A 19,969-nucleotide genomic window follows, 5' to 3' on the forward strand; every position below is an offset into this window, starting at 1 on the left:
GGACTAAGTTATTTCTAAATAGTGCTAGGTATTTCAAAATAGTGTTGCAGTGAAGGCATACCCTTACATTGAAGCTCTATGGACTGCATTGGCTATTTACATCTGTAATTCAAGATCTAATTTCAAGACTTATCTGGACTGAGGCTGCCTCAGACACCACCTCTCTATTTTCAGACACAAACTATATGAAGATGCAGCTTGAGAGAACATTTCAATTATTTAGGGTAAAAGGCTTTTCCAAAACATATGGGCTGCGTCTACACTGGCATGATTTTCCGGAAATGCTTAAAATGGAACAGTTTTCCATTATAAGTATTTCCAGAAAAAGCACGTCTACATTGGCAGGATGCTTTTCCGGAAAAGCACTTTTTCCGGAAAAGTGTCCGTGCCAATGTAGATGCGCTTTTCCGCAAAAAAGCCCCGATCGTCATTTTCGCGATTGGGGCTTTTTTGCGGAAATCTGTGCTGTCTACACTGGCCCTTTTCTGGAACAGTTTTCTGGAAAAGGACTTTTCCCCGAACGGAAGCAGCATAGTTTTTCCAGAAAAGCACTGATGATTTTACAGTAGATCGTCAGTGCTTTTACAGAAATTCTAGCGGCCAGTGTAGACACCTCGCAGCTTATTCCGGAAAAGCGGCTGATTTTCCGGAATAAGTGGCCAGTGTAGACACAGCCATGGTGCTAACTCAGGAAAACCAGAGTTAAGATTACACATGAAAATAATTCAGGTTTTTTAAGGAATGGAAATCAACAGCAAAGGCACGCAAAAAAGCTTAATTCTACCCTGTCATTATGATCAGAACATTTCCCTTTTTGTAGTACTAACTTACACTGAATAGATTTTTAAAACACAATTGATTTTTTCCTTCTCTTTCCCTTTATGTGAGTTGGTTGAGGTAGGATTTCTGGAGGTGTTTCTGCCCTACAGAGTTATTTCCAGCCCTTGATGTAGCCTATAAAAGTTAAGTCAATCTGACTCTTGCAGTGAATTTTGGAACCCTTCGAAATATAGCCTCTAAACAAAAATGCTGCTCTGAACTCTCTCTGTGTCTCTCTCCCTCTCGCTATACATTTTTGTGTGTGCTAAATACAGCGTAGAGACTTCTCCATTTAAAAACTTCTGAATTCTTAGATTTTGAAGCTGTAACTTAGTGCTGAACATCAGCTGTGCTTGAGGCTAGTCTAGGGGTATAAATTTTATGAGAATATTGTTTTTAGTCCCTAGCTCAAGGGAAAGGAACATTATAAGAATCTGCAACATTTAAAATAATATAACTTTGGAGAATGAGAGTTAAATGATCTTACATTTGCACTACTAGCTCTACTATGGAGCTGAATCTGGGATTGTAGACTCAGCTTCCCAATAGCTCAGCACCCAACACCCACTTAGACACCTAAATAAGTGGCTAGATTTTCAAGAGAGTTCAGTGGCTATTTATCCACAAACTTTTAAGTGGACACATTTTTCAAAAGGGCTCACCATCCAGCAGCCCCAATTTGTGGATGCTGACCTCTTTAGAAAATATGTCCCATAGACATTCTAAGGTAACTTTCTAAGGCCAGAGGCAAAGCAACTACACTGTTGTGTAGACTAGACTAGAATATTTGGAACACACAACCCCAGCCAGTGTTTTCTCAGTGAAAAAGCACTATTTGTAATTTAAGTATTCTCCCTGCAACAACAAAGAGGGGAGGAAAGGAGGATTAAAAAACAGTGCTCAAGCAGCTAAACCTAAGGATGGAAAGAGCAGAGTACAATTTGTTGTTTTATATGCTTATCTGAAAAAAAAATGCTTGGATTCTATGATTGGCATCCTATAAATACCTAAGATAAGATATGCTTCTTTTTGATCCTCCTATGTGTAAACTTCCTAATCTCCATTGCTATTCATAATGGAAACTTGTCATTAGAGAAATGTATATTGTTTGATTTAGTAATAAAGTTTGGTCTGAATATTTTTGAGAGATTTTGCTAACTATCTCTTTGCAAAGTGTTGTTCTTATTTTTATTCTTAAAATGATCTTAAAATTATACTAAAAGATCATATATTGTAGTTACTATTGAAACAGTCAGAGAAAATGCAAAAAATGAATGAATCATTCATTTACATATTAAAGTATAGTAGGGATTAATGGTTAGTCCACTATTTTTAACTAGTTATTGATATTGATTTTATTTCAGTGTTTTTAATTAAGAGATTTCTTAAGATGAGGTTTTTAATTTTCAGAATATTCACCATAACATTTGAGATACCTCAATCCACTTCCTCTCCTTTCTTTTCAAGTATCAGGAGAATTAAGTGTAAGTGAGTTTATCATACCACATCATTTGCCTTTCTGTTGGTATTAGTAGTTAGCTTATGGTCCTTTGAGAGAAAATTGGCAAATATATATTTTTAAACGTAAGAACTTGATTAAAATTTTGTTTTAATAAAGCCACAGAGAAAATACACTTCCTGCTTGAAACAAGTCCTTTTTGGAATGCCAGGACTCACTAAGATACCTGACTGCATTTTGTGACAACTGATATCTGTACAGTAGATGTTTAATAAATTGCAACATTTTATACTAAGTTTTCCAGATTAATATTTTTCAGTAGTGACATTTGTACTAAAAATACCTTTTTAAAATGAGGCCACTGCTTTAAAAATGTAGGAAACAGTGTCAAATTTAAAATGCTCTTTTAGAAAAGAATTCAGTTACTGCACAGTAAAAGTGTACCTTAATGTCTGTGACAAGCAAAACATTTGCTCCAGTAACAGAAATGGGAAGTCAAAACCTGAGATGAGCTAACAGGTTTTTTTTTTTTTTAAAGGCACAAAATACTAAAATGACAAACAAGTTGATCTTTGGTAATTTGTAGTCTGATGGGAAAGTAACCATCGTATTCAATTAATAGGAACCTCTACTCCAACTAAGTTCCTTTTCCCTCCTCCTCTCTCCCTCCTCTTTCACTAAATGCTTGTGGAGTGCCAGCTTGTTTGAAAGCCTCATCTGGGTTTAGCTTCTGTCTTCTAATCTTGCATATGTTAAATCTTCCCTGGGGTTAGAGATATGTAGTGGATTCTGGGCTGGATGACTCAGAAGTCCCAGAGTACATGAAAACTGCAAATGGCAATCAATTCAGCAACACTGGCTGAGACCATATGAAAGAGCTGGCAGCATGCTGAGAAAGGAAGAGTCCAGCTGCTGGTTTGTAGGAGAGAGTGTGTGAAATGGAAGAATGCAAAAAGAACAGGTATCATCATGCAGAACAAGGGGAAATATGAGAGGAAGTTTTGTTGATTGGTTCTTGACTGATGGGGAAACAAACTATAGAAATGTCCCTCCAACTCCACTATATCATTGGGAATTGTTGTCATCCCCTTAAAATAAAACAAACAAGTATATGGGGTTGAAAAACAAACAGGTGTTTATTAAGCCACCAATAGCCCCAAAACAAGGTCTCCTGGAGGTAAATCAAAGAGGTTAAGAACTTGAGTAAGGCAAGGACCCCACAACAGGTAATACAAAGATAAGTTCAACATCTTTATTAATGACCTGGATGAGGGGATGGATTGTACCCTCAGCAAGTTTGCAGATATCACTAAGATAGGGGGAGAGGTAGATATGCTGGAGGGCTGGGATAGGGTCCAGAGTGACCTGGACAGATTAGAGGATTGGGCCAAAAGAAATCTGATGAGGTTCAACAACGAGAAGTGCAGAGTCCTGCACTTGGGACGGAAGAATCCCAAGTATTGTTACAGGCTGGGGACTGAATGGCTAAGTAGCAGTTTTGTAGAAAAGGACCTGGGGATTACAGTGGATGAGAAACTGGATATGAGTCAACAGTCTGCCCTTGTAGCCAAGAAGGATAATGGCATATTGGGGTGCATTAGGAGGAGTATTGCCAGCAGATCCAGAGAAGTGATTATTCCCCTTTATTTGGCTCTGGTAAGGCCACATCTAGAATATTGTGTCCAGTTCTGGGCCTCCCACTATAGAAAGGATGTGGACGCATTGGATAGGGTCCAGTGGAGGGCAACGAAAATGATTAGGGGGCTGGAGCACATGACCTATCAGGAAAGACTTAAGGATTTGAGTTTGTTTAGTCTGCAGAAGAGAAGAGTGAGGGGGGATTTGATAGCAGCCTTCAACTTCTTGAAGGGAGGTTCCAAAGAGGATGGAGAAAGGCTGTTCACTGTAGTGACGGATGGCAGAACAAGGAGCAATGGTCTCAAGTTCCAATAGGGAAGGTCTAGGTTGGATATTAGGAAAAACTATTTCACTAGGAGGGTGGTAAAGCACTGGAATGGGTTACCTAGGGAGGTGTGGAATCTCCATCCCTAGAGGTTTTTAAGTCTCAGCTTGACAAAACCCTGGCTGGGTTGATTTAGTTGGGATTGGTCCTGCCTTGGGCAGCGGGTTGGACTTGATGACCTCCTGAGGTCTCTTCCAGCTCTATGATTCTATGATTCTGTGATTAAGTACAGGTAGAATGGATATCTGCCTGTGACTAAGTAAGTTTCCTCTCTCAAGACAGGATCCAGGTGAGAGAATAGAAGATCAGAAATGGATCTCTACCATATCCTACAACTGTAAGTATCCTCATGATGGTTGGACATCTCTGACTCTGTCCAGGTGGCACTCAAATAGATAAGGGCTTCAGGATCAGGTGATGACAGCTCTGTTCTGTGATGGCTTGGCTCTAGATTCCCCTCCTTGTGCCACTGTGGGTGTATATTGATCCATTAGGTCAGAGTGGTAGCTGGTAACACACTCTGTACATTTAGGTATGATTACCCATCCAGCTACCAGAAAAGTGAGGATGATGTTCAGTGTACTCTTCTGAAGATATCTGTAAGAGCTGAGAGGACAGCTGTGCTCTCCAGCAATACCATCAGCAGCACCTCCAGATTCAGCCACACACAGAAGGTCAGCCCTCAGAACTGGCATGTAAGTCCTTAAGAACTCAGAGCGGGTTGCTGAACATATTTATGATCCATTGCTACCCTGTGTTCCCACTCAAACTTAAAAAAGGCACCAAAGCGCACTTAAGATAGGAGGAGAAGGAAAAGAGTCCATGTTGTTTAGGCATTCCAGGATGGCATGTCTTGATGTTTGATACCAGATAATTTCCCCCCAAAAGAGTTTAAGGTATTTTGGGCAGAGAGGAATTTGAGGTGGGAAGAGCATAGCAGAATTAAGAGAAGACGGAAGGAGACTTGATGTGCAGCATGGACAAATTATTCAATAAATATCAATAAACTTATCCAGAAAGACCTCTCAATGTTATTAGATTTGCCCCTCTACAGTCAAAGCAACACATTTTGCATGTTTTTTCCCCTCCTATCCTTGACTGTTATTACATATATAGCATACAATACATACACTCTTAATAGGCATTGAAGGAATTAAACAATTTCTATATCCAAATTACTTTAAGCTTTCATCACTGACATTGATATTCCTAGTATATTGTACATTAGGTAGGCGTATATATTGCTGAATGATAAATTCTTTGTGTACTTGATAATTTCTATTGTACAGATTTTTTTTTCTTTGCCTGAAGAAGATTTAAGAGATGGAGCAGAAATATTTTTTTTTAAAGATAGAACTACACATTGTGGAAACAAAAGGAAATTCTGAATAATAATTTTCCTGTGAAAATGTCAAGATTTCTCCCTTGATCCAACCCCAGACCCTGTGCAAACTTACTCAATATCTAATTGCATCATAATTGGAAGAATACTCATTTTCCCTAACATAACACTAAAAAGCAATGTAACAATCATAGTTACTCAAGGCATTAGTCTAAGCAAATTAAGAGTCCTTTATGTTTATAATTATACAAATATGCAGCCGCACTGTTATAATTCAAGTGCACCTCTCACACTGCATGGATTATAAACTACAATGTGTCTTGTATTGGAAATTCATAACATACTTTCCTTAGCTATTAGGTTGCAAAATGAGGTCATATAATGTGAAATGGATTTTTATATGATCAAGTAATTGAAATGCTGTATCATATACACTTACAGATTGTTTGTTTCTTTAGAATCAATTACATCCTAGATGTTGTAGAATGAAAACACATACTTTAATCTTCCTACAGGCCCATAGTGCACTTGTTGCTATATAAACATAGCATACAGGTTAAAGTCATTTAGGGCTTTCCCTAACCCACTCCAACATCTCTTATAATAGTTCCATGGGCTCTACAGCTGGCTTAGCAATATCCTATTCACAGTTCTTGTAAGTAGCAATTAGTGCTAATATTGACATTATACAATGACACAAACACCAGGGGCTCATCTACATTGGCCCCTTTCCCGGAAGGGGCATGGTAATTTTTGAAATCGCAATAGGGAAATGCGCGGGGGATTTAAAGATCCCCCGCGGCATTTAAATAAAAATGTCCGCCGCTTTTTTCCGGCTTTTAGAAAAGCCGGAAAAGAGCGTCTACACTGGCCCCGATCCTCCGGAAAAAGCGCCCTTTTCCAGAGGATCTTATTCCTACTTCGAAGTAGGAATAAGATCCTCTGGAAAAGGGCGCTTTTTCCGGAGGATCGGGGCCAGTGTAGACGCTCTTTTCCGGCTTTTCTAAAAGCCGGAAAAAAGCGGCGGACATTTTTATTTAAATGCCGCGGGGGATCTTTAAATCCCCCGCGCATTTCCCTATTGCGATTTCAAAAATTACCATGCCCCTTCCAGAAAAGGGGCCAATGTAGACGTAGCCCAGGGGAATTGCAGAACCCCCATTGCTTTGGACATTTAGAATTGGAATGTGAAAAGTTTTAGAGGGGTAGCTGAGTTAGTCTGTACAGGATAAACTTAAGAAACAAGTTAAGTAGCACTTTAAAGACTAACAAAACATGTAAGATGGTCTCATGAGCTTTAGTGGGCACAGCCCACTTCTTCAGATAACCAGAGTGTTGGGTGTCTAGAACTAAAAATAAATAGGGAAGGAGGGGGAGAGAGGAAAAAACGGGGGGAGGGGGGCGATAGCAGGTATGTAAGTATCAAAGGGAAAGCCAAGCTAGTATGTAACAGGCAAAAATGATAGTTTATAAGCACCTAAAGACTGGATAGTTAAAAGAAGCAGATAAGAACCATTAGTTAGCAATTAGAGAGGAAGAGTATTAACACCAAATTCTATACAGAATCTTGAAAAGTTATTATAGTAAGCAACCCTGAATTAACTGAGAGATGGTCTAGATTATTTAATATGTCTTTCCTGTCTCTAACTGCTATGATACTATGACACATTGAGCTAGTGGTTTAATGTAGAAGTAGGTTGCCATTTGCCTGGGTAGAATTTATTAAGTGGCTATATGCCACAAAACTGATTGGGTTCACCAGGAAAAAAAAAGGGTTCAATTAATCCAAGAATGTCATTCCTTAGACTAGTCAAAAAGCACTTAATTATTTTTAGGTATCCTAGTATAAGAAATGTATAGGCCCAGATCCAACAAAGGGACTTAAACATTGTAATACTTAGCATTTTATCAACTTTCAGGTGCCTAGAAAATAAATGAAACAATATAGGTATGTAGGCTGTTTTCAGAATGAAGAGAGAGAGACAGATGCCTAAAAATGAGATCCACCAAAGTCAGCATGGCACCTTACCTAGTCAGTTGTTAATGCCTACCAGAAGGAATTTAGCAGCTATGTTTGAGCTGAAGGGAAAAGATCTTTAATCAGACTGGTTACAGCTATTTGAGCCAGGATCTTTGAACTTAAAGTCAATGATTGTATTCCAGATCACTTACAGCGGAATTTGGTCCTCTTTCTAAAACTGTAACTCAAATGGCTTGAACTACTGGGAGAAAAGATTGTGTTAAAGATTCAACAACTCAGCCCTTTACTTAGGGCTTCCGTTCCCCGGGAAAAAAAACTCCACTAAAACAAATATGACAAGAATACCTCTAGGGTATTTCCAGATAGTGTATTTTATATACTTATTAAGTACAACACTTCATATTTAATTAACAGACCTATAAATTGAGTCATATCTTGCATCATTCCACTTGTGATGGTCCCACTGAAGTCTACATCAGAGGTCAGCCACCTATGGCCCAGGAGCCAAATATGGCTCAGTATGAGCTCCAAATACAGCTCTTTTGGCCGTCCCCACTGCCCCGTGTTCCGGAGCTGGAGCTGGGTCCCAATGTGGCAGCCGCAGTCACACTATGGCCCTTTCTCCAGCCCTGGCACACTGCTACTAGGGCAGGTGGATTGCTACATGTGCTGGTGCTGGGACCGGGCTGCAGTGTGGCTGCTCCCATGGCAGTCTCGCCAACAAGGCCCCAATCAGGGCCCAGCTGCCATCTGGCCGCAGTGTTCTGTCTCTATCCCTGATCCGAGGGCAGGCCCCGGACTGGTGGCAGCCCCTCCTCCTGCTGCAGACAGAAGAGGAGGCCATAATCCAGCTGTGGAGATCCTGGTCCAGCCCCTTGACCAGCCGCTGCTGGCCAAGTGCAGCAGCCCAGCCCCAGCTGGGTAAAGCCCCCCCCCCTCTACTTCTCACCCCCAACATCTGACCTGCTTCCCGTACCTTCCACACACCCCAACCCCCTACCCTGAGCCCCTCATACACTCTAACCCTGACTCCTGCACCCCAGCTCTCCCAGCCCCCTGCTATAAGATTGATAGAAGACAGCCATGCATGAAGTTGAATTTGACCAGTTATGATGTAAACTTCAAAGAAATGTGCAAAAAGCTGTAGCAGTAGAAGTCCCATTAAACATAGTTTGAGTATAATGTTTCATTTATACTATTATTAATCATCATGTCAATTATCAATATTAAGTTGTATATTTTCAGTCATGCAAATGGGCATTCTTATATGGCTGCTTGTTGACCACTTGTTCTGAATTTTGATGTAGTTTGGCTGTTTGGTTTGCAAAGATCGCAGACCCCCAGTCTATAGAAAAGATTTTTTTGTTTTGTTTTTAATGCATATGTAACATAGAGCTGCAGTGCTGTGATATGAGCAGTGTAGTCATTCTTTATCTCCAGGGGAGAGTTTTCCTTGTGATTAAAACCCCCCCACCAATTAGGGATAGTTGCTTTATTGTCGGGAGCACAGCATCTAGTGATAAAGCACTGTCTTACACTGGTGTTTTTCAGTGCTAAAACTTTTATTGCTTAGGGCCTGGGTTTTTTTTTTTTTAAACTTGCTGTGACGTTCTAACACTGAAAATAGCAGTGATATCACCTAAGGGCTCAGTATTGCAGAGCCTAATGTTTAAGTGCCCCATCTCCTAATGGAATCCACAGCCTCAATTTAGGAGCCCTGGCTTCCTATAATATGCAAGAAGAGCTTTGCTGAATTAAGACAAAAAATAACTAAGCCACAGTTTAGGCACTCACAATATGAGGAGCATTAAAAAATTATCAAAATTGGTTGATAAATAAAGAAGATATGGAAAAAAAATATTCTCTCTCAATATAGGCATTTCTGATCAAATATAACAAAAACAAACACATCTGGCTACATAAATGCCCTTAACCTGACATTAGCTTTTATTAACTGTTCATTATTGGCAGCTGGGAGGCCAGGGCTGATTAAGAATCTATAACTGCACTTGTAGCATTAGAAGACTTACCTGTAGAAATACTATCAGACTCCTAAGACAGTATTTTGTTCGCCAGCTGCTACTGATAAAATTCTGACCTTGCCTTCCTAACTTAAATAAATACATGAATAATGATTTCACTGCTGATAAAATTGGGAAAAATGTGAGGTCGGGAACAACAGTGTCATGAATCAATCCTGCCAAACTCATATTGCTATGAGTCTCGTGCTCTGTTGGCATCATGTATAGTGTTCCACTTGGCTGATATTAGCTGGAAGGTCACCATCATCTGTTTATAGTCCAGCATAGTCAGCTGTATAATACCTTCACCCTTGTTTTTCATTATTTTCTTAAGAATTAGCATGTTCTTTCTTCTTTTGATCTGTACATAGGTGCAACTGTGTATTTTAGTGTGCATGCTGCTTTCTGCTTCATGCATTATCCATGGTAGACTTTACAGGTCTACCTTATGGACTTGGGTTGAGCAGCTCTCAAGGAGGATAACATTGTATTGGTTTTCCTCCATCAGTTCCAGGTACCTTCACTATATTTTTATAGTATGGCAAAAGAAAAACCCCAACAATTCATTCTTTTTTAAGTTCATTAGAATAAACATTTGTAAATGTATTTTATATATAGCTTGGATAAACATTTTATTTCCCTAACACAATTAACCTAACCTTTTTTCATGTATTCTTCTAAAAAGGATACATTTTCCTTATTCGTTGTGTAACAATTTTCCTGTGAGAACAAAGCTTTTGTGTTTATATATTCAATGTCCTTTCTGGGAAATAATAAATTAATTTTTATGGTATGGAGCCTCTTACTCTTCACATAGTTTAGGGTCTCAGAATGTCATAATCCAAGCAATATAAGGAGGGTTAGGTACTGAAGGAAGGGATTCACAAAAATAAGCAAGCTCAGAAAGGAACTGCCTAAACTAGCCAATAGACCCTGGGTGGGAAAAAGAGCCTCCACAGGCCATATCCTGCTCACCAAGTGGGTGGATCTGACCCACAGAGGCCCTGCTGTTCCCCCACCCCCAGACCAATTAGGGCCTAGGAGTGGGGAAGTACCTGAAGCCTTCTCCGCTCTGCCCCTGCCCTGAGATCCCCGCCCCTTCCTGTTCAGGCCCCGCCCCATTCCAGGGTGACCTGGAGCTACTTCAAAAATTTTTGAAGTGACCACCCAGCAAAAATTATTGCCCAACCCTACAATAGGCAATGCTGAGCCTTAGGCTATGACAACACTGCTACTTTCAGAGGGATTTAGGTGTCAAAATCTGGGTGAGAAGAAGGTACCTATCTCTGCTTGGGATTCGTAGCCATGAGCTGGAGTTAAGTATACAAGCACCTTTCTCACACAGTGAAATGACTTCAACAAGACAGAGTCAGAGAGACATACGCCCGTCCCCCTTTTCCACCCTGAATATCCTGAGACCTGTGGTTAGTGTTCACTCCAGAGATGTGTATTCAGATTCCTTTTCCAAAAAATGTGAATGTCAATTAATCATATCCTGGGTTATGCTTTGACTTCTAGTCTAAAGGTTATAAAGTGACAGGGACCTTCACTCTGTGTAGCTAAGTTTTATACAAGGCTAAATCTTTTACGCGGTCTCGCCAGCCTCATCAGCTACATATTACATGAATGTTTTCAATACAATGACTTGATTCTATCAAAAATTATAGGACTGGAAGGACCTTGAGAGGTCATCAAGTCCAGTCCCCTGCATTCGTGTCTGGACTAAGCACCATCTAAACCACCCCTGACAGGTGTTTGTCTAACCTGCTCTTAAAAATGTCCAATGATTGAGATTCCACAGCTTCTGTAGGTCATTTATTCTAGTGTTTAAACACCTTGACAGTTACGATTTTTTCCTATTGTCCAACCTAAAGCTCCTTTGCTGTAATTTAAACTCATTGCTTCTTGTCTTAGAGAGTATTTCCCCCTCCTTCTTGTAAAACCTGTTAGTTCATAAAAACTTATGTCCCCTTTCAGTCATCTTTCCAGAGTTCTTTCAGTCTTCCCTCATAGGTCATTATCTCTAGACCTTTATTCACGTTTGTTGATTTTCTTTGGTCTTTTTCCAATTTGTCTTCATAGCCTTTTATCTCTACTTTTACAGCTTACTATGAGGTGTCCTGTACCACTTGTACATAGATATTTCTTTTTGATGATTAAAGGGATGAAACAGGCACATTTGTGACAGTATTTAAAATTAATGAACAAAATTCTTAACCAAACTCCCCAGATTCCCTAAGGCTCTTGGCTCCTTAGACCTTCTATACTTCTAAATTCATGAGGCCAAATCCTGGTCCCAGAGTAGTCAAGAGCAAACTCTCACTGCCTTCAATGGGAGAGCAGATCTCACTATCTTTAATATAAATTGTAATGTTTTATTTGTATGATGTGTTTCAGATTATTCATCTGTTGTATGGTCACACTTAGGGGTACGTCTAGACTACAGGTTTTTGTCGACAGAGGCTTTGTCAACAGATACTGTCGACAAAGCTTCTGTCAACAAAGAGCATCTAGACTACATCCAGTTCTGTCAACAAAGCAAGATGCTTTGTTGACATGAGAGTGTAGATGTAAAGGACAGTGTAGATGCAATAACTCCTTCTGTTGACAGAACTCTGTCGACGAAAGGTGGTATTCCTCATAGAATGAGGTTTACTGCCGTCGACAAGACTCAGCGGTAGTGTAGACACAGGTATAGTTTTGTCAACAAAAGTCCACTTTTGTCGACAAAACCCTGTAGTATAGACACACCCTTAAACATAAAAAACCCTTATAATACAAATATTTACTGGTAATTCTATGGAAAAAGATTAACAGTTTCACTTCTTCTGACAAAAACCCAGAGCAGAACCCGTTCAGACTCACATTTCATAAGCTAATGAACATTGCAAAATGGCCTTTGCCAACATAAATTCGGAGAGGATTTCATAACTATTCTCCGTTGTACAAAATCTACATAGAATGCAACATTAATAGGTACTGATCACCTGCGACTCCCAGTGACTACAATGATCTTTACAGATTCTTGAGCACTTCTCAATATTTGGTTCACAGTGTGTTAATAACTGTAAACAATTAAAGTGAGACTTTAAAATGAGTCTCAAAATATATTACTCTTTAAAAATATATTACTGTAAAGAACTGTATGATCCTGATCTAACATTGAAGTCGATAGGACTGTTCATGCTTAAAATTAAGCACATAGATAAATGTCTGTACAATCACTGTTGGCATCAGCATGCACATGACATTTTAATGGAAGCTGTACAAACATTCAAATATCTTCCAGTTTTCTGGTTTCACAATGGAAAAAAATCACTTTTCCCCACACAATTTTGTAGTAAGTGGAAAGCATTGTTAAACAGCTTAACAAAACACAGTTGTCAGACATCTTTAGAGGCAGGAAGAGTTGAACATGAAAGCTTGTGTCCAGCTGGCTACATCACTCAAAGCTTTGATTTCTGTTTGAATTTTGCCTGCAAATCAGCAGTGTTTGCTGTCAAAGCATAACATATTTGGCAGGAGAAAGAGATATTTACAGAGGGCTTTTTACTATAAGATGGGTGAGATATCATTAAAATTATAAAAAAGAAACTGACGGACAAAAATAAGGAGTCCACAACTTACATTGTAGACTTAAAACAAGGAACCATTTAGGCCATATGAAAATGATTTACTAGAGCATTCTGCAAAAGAGTTAAAGTAAATGTATAGAACTTAGAGCATGCAAAAAGAAGAGGAAATGAAATCAATTTTGAGCCCCTGATACTCAGGCCTGCTGATGGCAGAGGGTGGGGTAGACAAAGGGGACAATTGCACTGGGACCCTGTAATTAAAAGGGCCCTGGGGGTCCCAGCCGCTGCTAATGAGGCAGCAGCTACAGTAGCCCTAGGCCATTTAAATCATTGCTAGTGCACTCCATGCAGCTTTGAGGACTGGTGGGGTAAGTCACTATCCGGATGACACTGAAGGTTTGCTGCCTTTGGCCCCACCGCTTTTGCCTGTGGCCTTGCCCCTTCTAGTGCCACGGAGCCAGACTCCCCCATGCCTTGCTTGCTGGCCCACAGTGGTTACTGGCCCCACTTTGGGTAGCACGTAGCAGTTTGGCTTTGGTACGTGTTAGACCAGATCCTCAGCTAGGGTAAATCACCTTAGCTCCACTGATATCAATGGAACAGGAACAGCTGTGGATTTGGCTTATCATGTTTTGATTAATTTGCCGAAATTAGATAAAGTAGAAGTGTGAAGAATATTAAACGGTAAGTGAAAGTGTTAATGGCACCCACAGAGTAAGAGAAAATAGAGTGAGAAATTGAAAGATAGTGAAACGTTAACTTATTGGAAGTCCTTTGGTTTGGTTTGAAATGATGACTGTTGATGCTGCAAGGAGAGAATTAAAGAAAGAATTGTAATAGTCATCTAATTGGGATATAATTAGGTCTGGTCAACAAGACAGTTTATATTGACCTAACTATGGAAATGTCGACACCAAAATGTCACTACTAGTGATACCACTGCTCTGCCACACCAACTTAATAATACTGCCTCAGGGAGTGTCATAGAGTTAAGGTCGATGCGTGTCAGTGTAGATGCTGTATTACTTATGTCGATTGTTATTGGCTTTTAGAGTCATACCACAATGCCCTACACGATAGGATAATCAATATAAGCACTCCAGATGAAAACATGCACCGCCAACACATGGAGCAAAGGGCAGACACCTACAAATGATGTAATTCCTGAAGCTGCTGTATGCTCTTATGTTGTTGACTTATTGTATAGTGTAGAAATGGTTGTAGTGTATGAAGTGAGAATCTGGAATCAGAAAAAAATGAATAATGTTAAATTAACTGATATGACAGCTTACTTTAAAAATATTGTGATAAAAAGATTGCATAGTTTTGCAACACTGCAGTGGAATCATTTTCTGTAAACCTGGTAAATTCAAGAGGATTGTGCCAGTCCATGAAGTTTGCTGGGCATTGTCTTATACATTTAGGTACAGCGTGATAAAAGTAAATAATAGATTTAAGTATCAGCACCATAAAAATGATATCCAAATCAATGTGACTGAATTAAAACTCTGAAGAATATAGTTTTTTAAAAAACGGTAATCCTAAAAACAGGGTGACCTTTTACAGACACCTTGAAATCAGTGGCCAGTAAAATAAAAACAATGGCTCCAGTCCCACAAATATTTATGTATCTGAGAAACTTTAAACCCATGTTCTCAATGGGGCTACTTTCATGCATAAAGTTGCTAGCTTGTGTGAATCTGAAGGCCTGGTGCTAGGCAGTATAATGTCAGACTTCAGAACACAAAGACAAATAGGAATCATTTAATATTATTGTGATAAGTGGTATCAAAACTGAAGATAACTGAACAAATTAATACAAAAGATCAACTATGTGAATACGAGAGAACCCAGATTTCTTAAACTTTACACAATGCTCTTTCAGCTTAGTATTTCATGTGGACCAAGACCAGAAAGGGTCAAACCAATTATGGTCAGAGAGGCTAAGTTTGACTCAGACATTACAGTGAACGCTAACAGATTTGAAGCAGAAGAAAATATAGATATTGGACAATGGGAATTCAGATCTGTGAGGTTTAATGTACAGTTTTTCAAAATAGTGTTGATTGTAACTTAAAAAAATAGATAGAAAAGTTTTTGGTGACAAGTAAGAAGTTAAAAATGTTAACATGTATCTCAACACATAAAGATGACAAAGTAAAGCAAAAAACATGGGAAAAAGACAGCAGGAGATTAATGATATGTGGATTAAACCATAGATAATACAAAATCTGGGCAAAAAGACTGAAAGGAAAAGTTATTTTCTATAGTCAGTTTATGATAATAACTTCAGGCCCAGGACAGTAAGTAGCCAAAGTAGAATGCGTTTTAATCATAGGCTACGGCTACACTATGAGTTTTTCCACAGGAGCCTATGCAAATGAAGAGTGGATTAGCATTTTCCCATGCTTCATTTGCATACGCTCTTTCATTCCGTTTTTTTCGCTAGGGTTTTTTGCGCAAAAACAGGCAGTATGGCCGTGGCCATTTTGCACAAAACCCTTTTTTTCCACCTGATCCTTCTGCCTGTCCCAGAGAGGCATAAGGATCTTGCAGAAAAGGGGTTTTTTTGCGCAAAACGGCCATGGCCACGCTGCCTGTTTTTGCACAAAAACAGAACAAAAGAGAGTATGCAAATGAAGAATGGGAAAATGCTAATCCGCGCTTCATTTGCATAGGCTCTTGCAGCAAAACTTATAATGTAGCCATAACTGTAAGAAAATAAAAGCAGCTATCAGGTGAAAAGTTAATCAAAGTAGTGCAAATTCCCCTACTCTACCCTTTACTCCCAAACATATTTTGAACAACATCATTTTTCTATCTGATGCTCCCAAAGCTGGAGTAAATTATCAGAAACTGTGATGACAACCTAAAGCTGATAATATGGTCCTATTAGAGGAGCCAGTGGAATCAATTAATAAGAGGCCAAGTCTACAAGCATGGCAGGCAGCCAGGGACATGTGGTCAATCAAGACAAAAATACTGCCTAGGATGTTTGTTGGGTGCTTGGCTGGATAATGTTGCTACTGCTTAATTTTTCAAAAAACATATTATATCATATTGTTAGTACAGTAATAGTGTTTATTATTATTTGTACTACAGTATCTTATAGGAATCACTGAAAGGCCCAAGGCCTATTGTGCTAGGTGCCATTGTGATAAATAACAAAGGAAACTGTGCCTGTCCCAGGAGTCTTATAGTCTAGGGATAAAATCCTGATCAAGTTGATGTCAGTGGGAAATTTGGCTTCAGTGGGATCAGGATTTCATGCTGTGTATCAGACCAAATGCAACAGGCTTTCAAAACAGGCAAATGTGAGGGTAGGTTGGAGGACAAAGTAAGAAACCAATAAGAAGTTAACATAAAAAATAGATGTCTCAACTCAACCAATTGTGTCTCACTGTACTGTAATCAGACATGTCATAAGATATGTCATGGATAAGCGACCAGCCAAGAAAAAATAACTGACCTGGGCCTTCAGTAATCCCTTAAAACAGAAGAAGAAATAACGAAGACAGTGATTCTTTTCAGGAGAAAGCCTAAAAGCTCCATCACAGATTTTCTTCATGTGGGCCAAGCTCAGCAGCCTACCCCCTACTTCTAACAGCATTTTATATTGAGTTAAACAGCACAAAAGTTTCTATGCATGGTGCTATCAATTTAAATTACATAACAATGCAGGTACTAACAAAGCAGCTGTACACCTCATCCATATCAAACAGGCAACCAGTAATAAAAGCACTGGTTAGAAAAACCAGTCTGTCCCTTAGTTTCCCATGAAAGCCCAGACATTTTGAAAACCTTAACTACCCCCAGCAGACTTTGCAATATGCCTAACAGATTAACAAGTTTAGAGTGGAAGGAGTGAATTCCAAAGCGATGGTGCTCTGACAAAGAACATATTACCAATAGCACCTTTTCTGCCAACAGGGCTGCACCTACTTTCAGTGTTTCTGCTGAGCTCAATGTAGCAGTATCTCATGGGGAAAGAAGTGGTTGTCATCTCCATAGGTTCTAGATTGTTTAGGGCTACATAGATGAATACCAACACCTTAAACACAACATTGGAATCAATGCTAACTCTGGAACACCAATCTTAAGTGGAGTATAGCTGTGTAACTTAACAAGCTAGCTGATGTATTCTACATGAGTTTCAGTTTTTTGACTGGTTTAAAGAGTAGTCCTAAATGGAATTTTTTCCCCAGTAATCCAATCTAGAGGTGACAAAAGCATGGATCGTGGTAGCAAAGTCCATGTCCCAAGTCACCATGCTTGGTTAGACATAGACTGCAAAGAAAAAGCCATCCTGACCCCTCCTATATTTGACCAGGAAGAAATTGCTGAGAAACCAACAAGCCCCGCCCCTCCCCTCCCACCCCATGTTTGGAATTTTGATTACAAGAAGCATGTCAACATTAGTCAGGGGAGATGGGCCTAATTTCCATCTTAACTTGAAATTAGCATTTGGGAGAGGGTTGGTTGACGTAGTACAGGTTGGACATCCTTGGTCCAGCATCGTCAGGACCTAACCAGTCCCGGATGAGGCCACCTCAGCCTGCTGCCCCTCTCTGCTTCTGGCTGGGCAACACAACCACCACGGCCCCACTGACAGAACTGCTGCTCTGGCCCCACTGCAGGCAGGGCAGCACGCAGCCCTGGCCCTCCTGCTGTGGCATTAGCCCCACTTCCAGCCATCATGCATCCCCAATCAGGCTGCCAGCCTACCCCGGCCCCAGTTAGGTTGCTACAACCAGCACTCTGCTGCCATAGCCCCAGATATGCTTCCCCTGCTGGACTGCCATGGCTCTGGCCCCTGCTGCTGGGCCGCCAGCACACAGCACTTATCAGACTGATGTGCCAACAGTCCCACTGCCAGGCCCGCATGCATGGGCTGCCCTGATCCCAGCTGGGTTGCCAGGATGCCCCTGCCCTGCTACGGCCACCAGACTACTGAGGCTCTGGCCCCTCTACCACCAGCTTCACTGTGTTCAGGGCTCTCAGCTGCTGGCCCACCTGTCCCGGGACTCTCTCATTCAGGAACATCCATGGTCCTGCCAGACCACAGATGTTGCCAGATGAGAGAGTCCCAGTTTTGGGAGGAGCAACCTGTATTGGGTTTGCCATGTGTACCAGTGAATTGGACAGTTGTAGAAGTGAGGCTGAAGAATCTTATAATATGCAGCAACTGAAAAGCAATGACCTCAGCTCAAATTTTGACTTTTACTAGAAAGTAATGGTGCTAATTTCACATCAGCAAATTCCAGACTGGGGGCTAATTAAACTGCTCTGTTTCTCATAACAAGGAAGAAAAGAGCTGAAAACTATATGACTTTGACCAATATTTTTTGAAGGTGGTAGATTAGAGGCAAGTTTGCAACTATCCTTTCCTCTATGGGTTTATCCTCATGTCCTTCATTTACTTCAGCAGAGCTGGCCTAGGTAATAATAATCACTGAGTAGCACCATAACTATTTAGAAATCATATATAATTAGTCACAAAAATTATGACTGTTGATTAATCGCAGTTATCTCATACAATTAACTCAAAAATTAATCGTGATTAAAAATTAATCATGATTAATTACACAGTTAAACAATAGATTGCCAACTGATATTAAATATATTGGATATTTTTTATATTTTCAAATACACTGATTTCTATTACAACAGTGTATTGTGCTTACTTTGCATTTTTATTACTAATATTTTGCAATGTAAAGTGATAAAAGAAATAGTATTTTTCAATTCACCTTATACAAGTATCATAGCGTAATCTCTTTATCATGAAACTATAACTTAAAAATGTAGATTTTGTATTATATAACTGAATTCAAAATGTAACCTCTATCCAAGTCCATTGAGTCCTACTTCTTGTTCAGTCACTCTTTAAGACAAATTAGTTTGCTTACATTTAGGGGAGATAATGTTATCTGCTTCTTATTTACAACATCACCTGAAAGTGAAAACAGGAATTTGCATGGCACTTTTATATCTGATATTCTAAGATATTTACATGCCAGATATGCTAAACATTCATATACCCCTTCATGCTTCAGCCAACATTTCATAGGACGTGTCCATGCTGAAGATGCTCTTTAAAAAAAACAATGTGTTATTTAAATTTGTGACAACTTCTTGAAGGGGAATTTTATGCCCTGTTCTATTTTATCCATATTCTGCCATTTATTTTATGTGATAGCTGTCTCATATAAGGATCCAGCATCTGTTGTTTGTTTTAAGGAAACTTTCACAGAATATTTGACAAAAACAAAGCACGTACCAATGTGAAATTTCTGAAAATAGCTATAGCACTCAGTCCAAGGTTTAAGAATAGGAAGTGCCTTCTAAAATCTGAGAGGAATGAGATGAGGTGCATGCTTCCAGAAGTCTTAACAGAGCAACATTCCAATTATGAACTCAAACTACCAAAAAAAGAAAATGAACCTTCTGCTGATGGCATCTGAATCAGATGATGAAAACAAACAAGCATCTGTTCACGCTGCTTTGGATTGTTATTGAGTAGAACCTGTCATCAGCATGGACATGTGTCCATTGGAATGGAGGTTGGGACATGAAAGGACACATCTGTCACATAAATATCTTGTGATGCCGGCAACAACAATGCCATTCAAATAACTGGTTACACTTTCAAGTGAAATTGTAAATAAGAAATTTTCAGCTGAAAATTGGAACCATACTTACTTGTCTTAGTAATGGCCTAAACAAGAAGTAGGACTGAGTGGACTTATAGGCTTTCCATTTTTATAGTTTTGTTTTTAATATAGTTATTTTTGTACATAGTACTACAT

The sequence above is a fragment of the Pelodiscus sinensis genome, chromosome 1 (genome assembly GCF_052426305.1).
Source record: "Pelodiscus sinensis isolate ZL-2025 chromosome 1, ASM5242630v1, whole genome shotgun sequence".
Classification (NCBI taxonomy): domain Eukaryota; kingdom Metazoa; phylum Chordata; order Testudines; family Trionychidae; genus Pelodiscus; species Pelodiscus sinensis.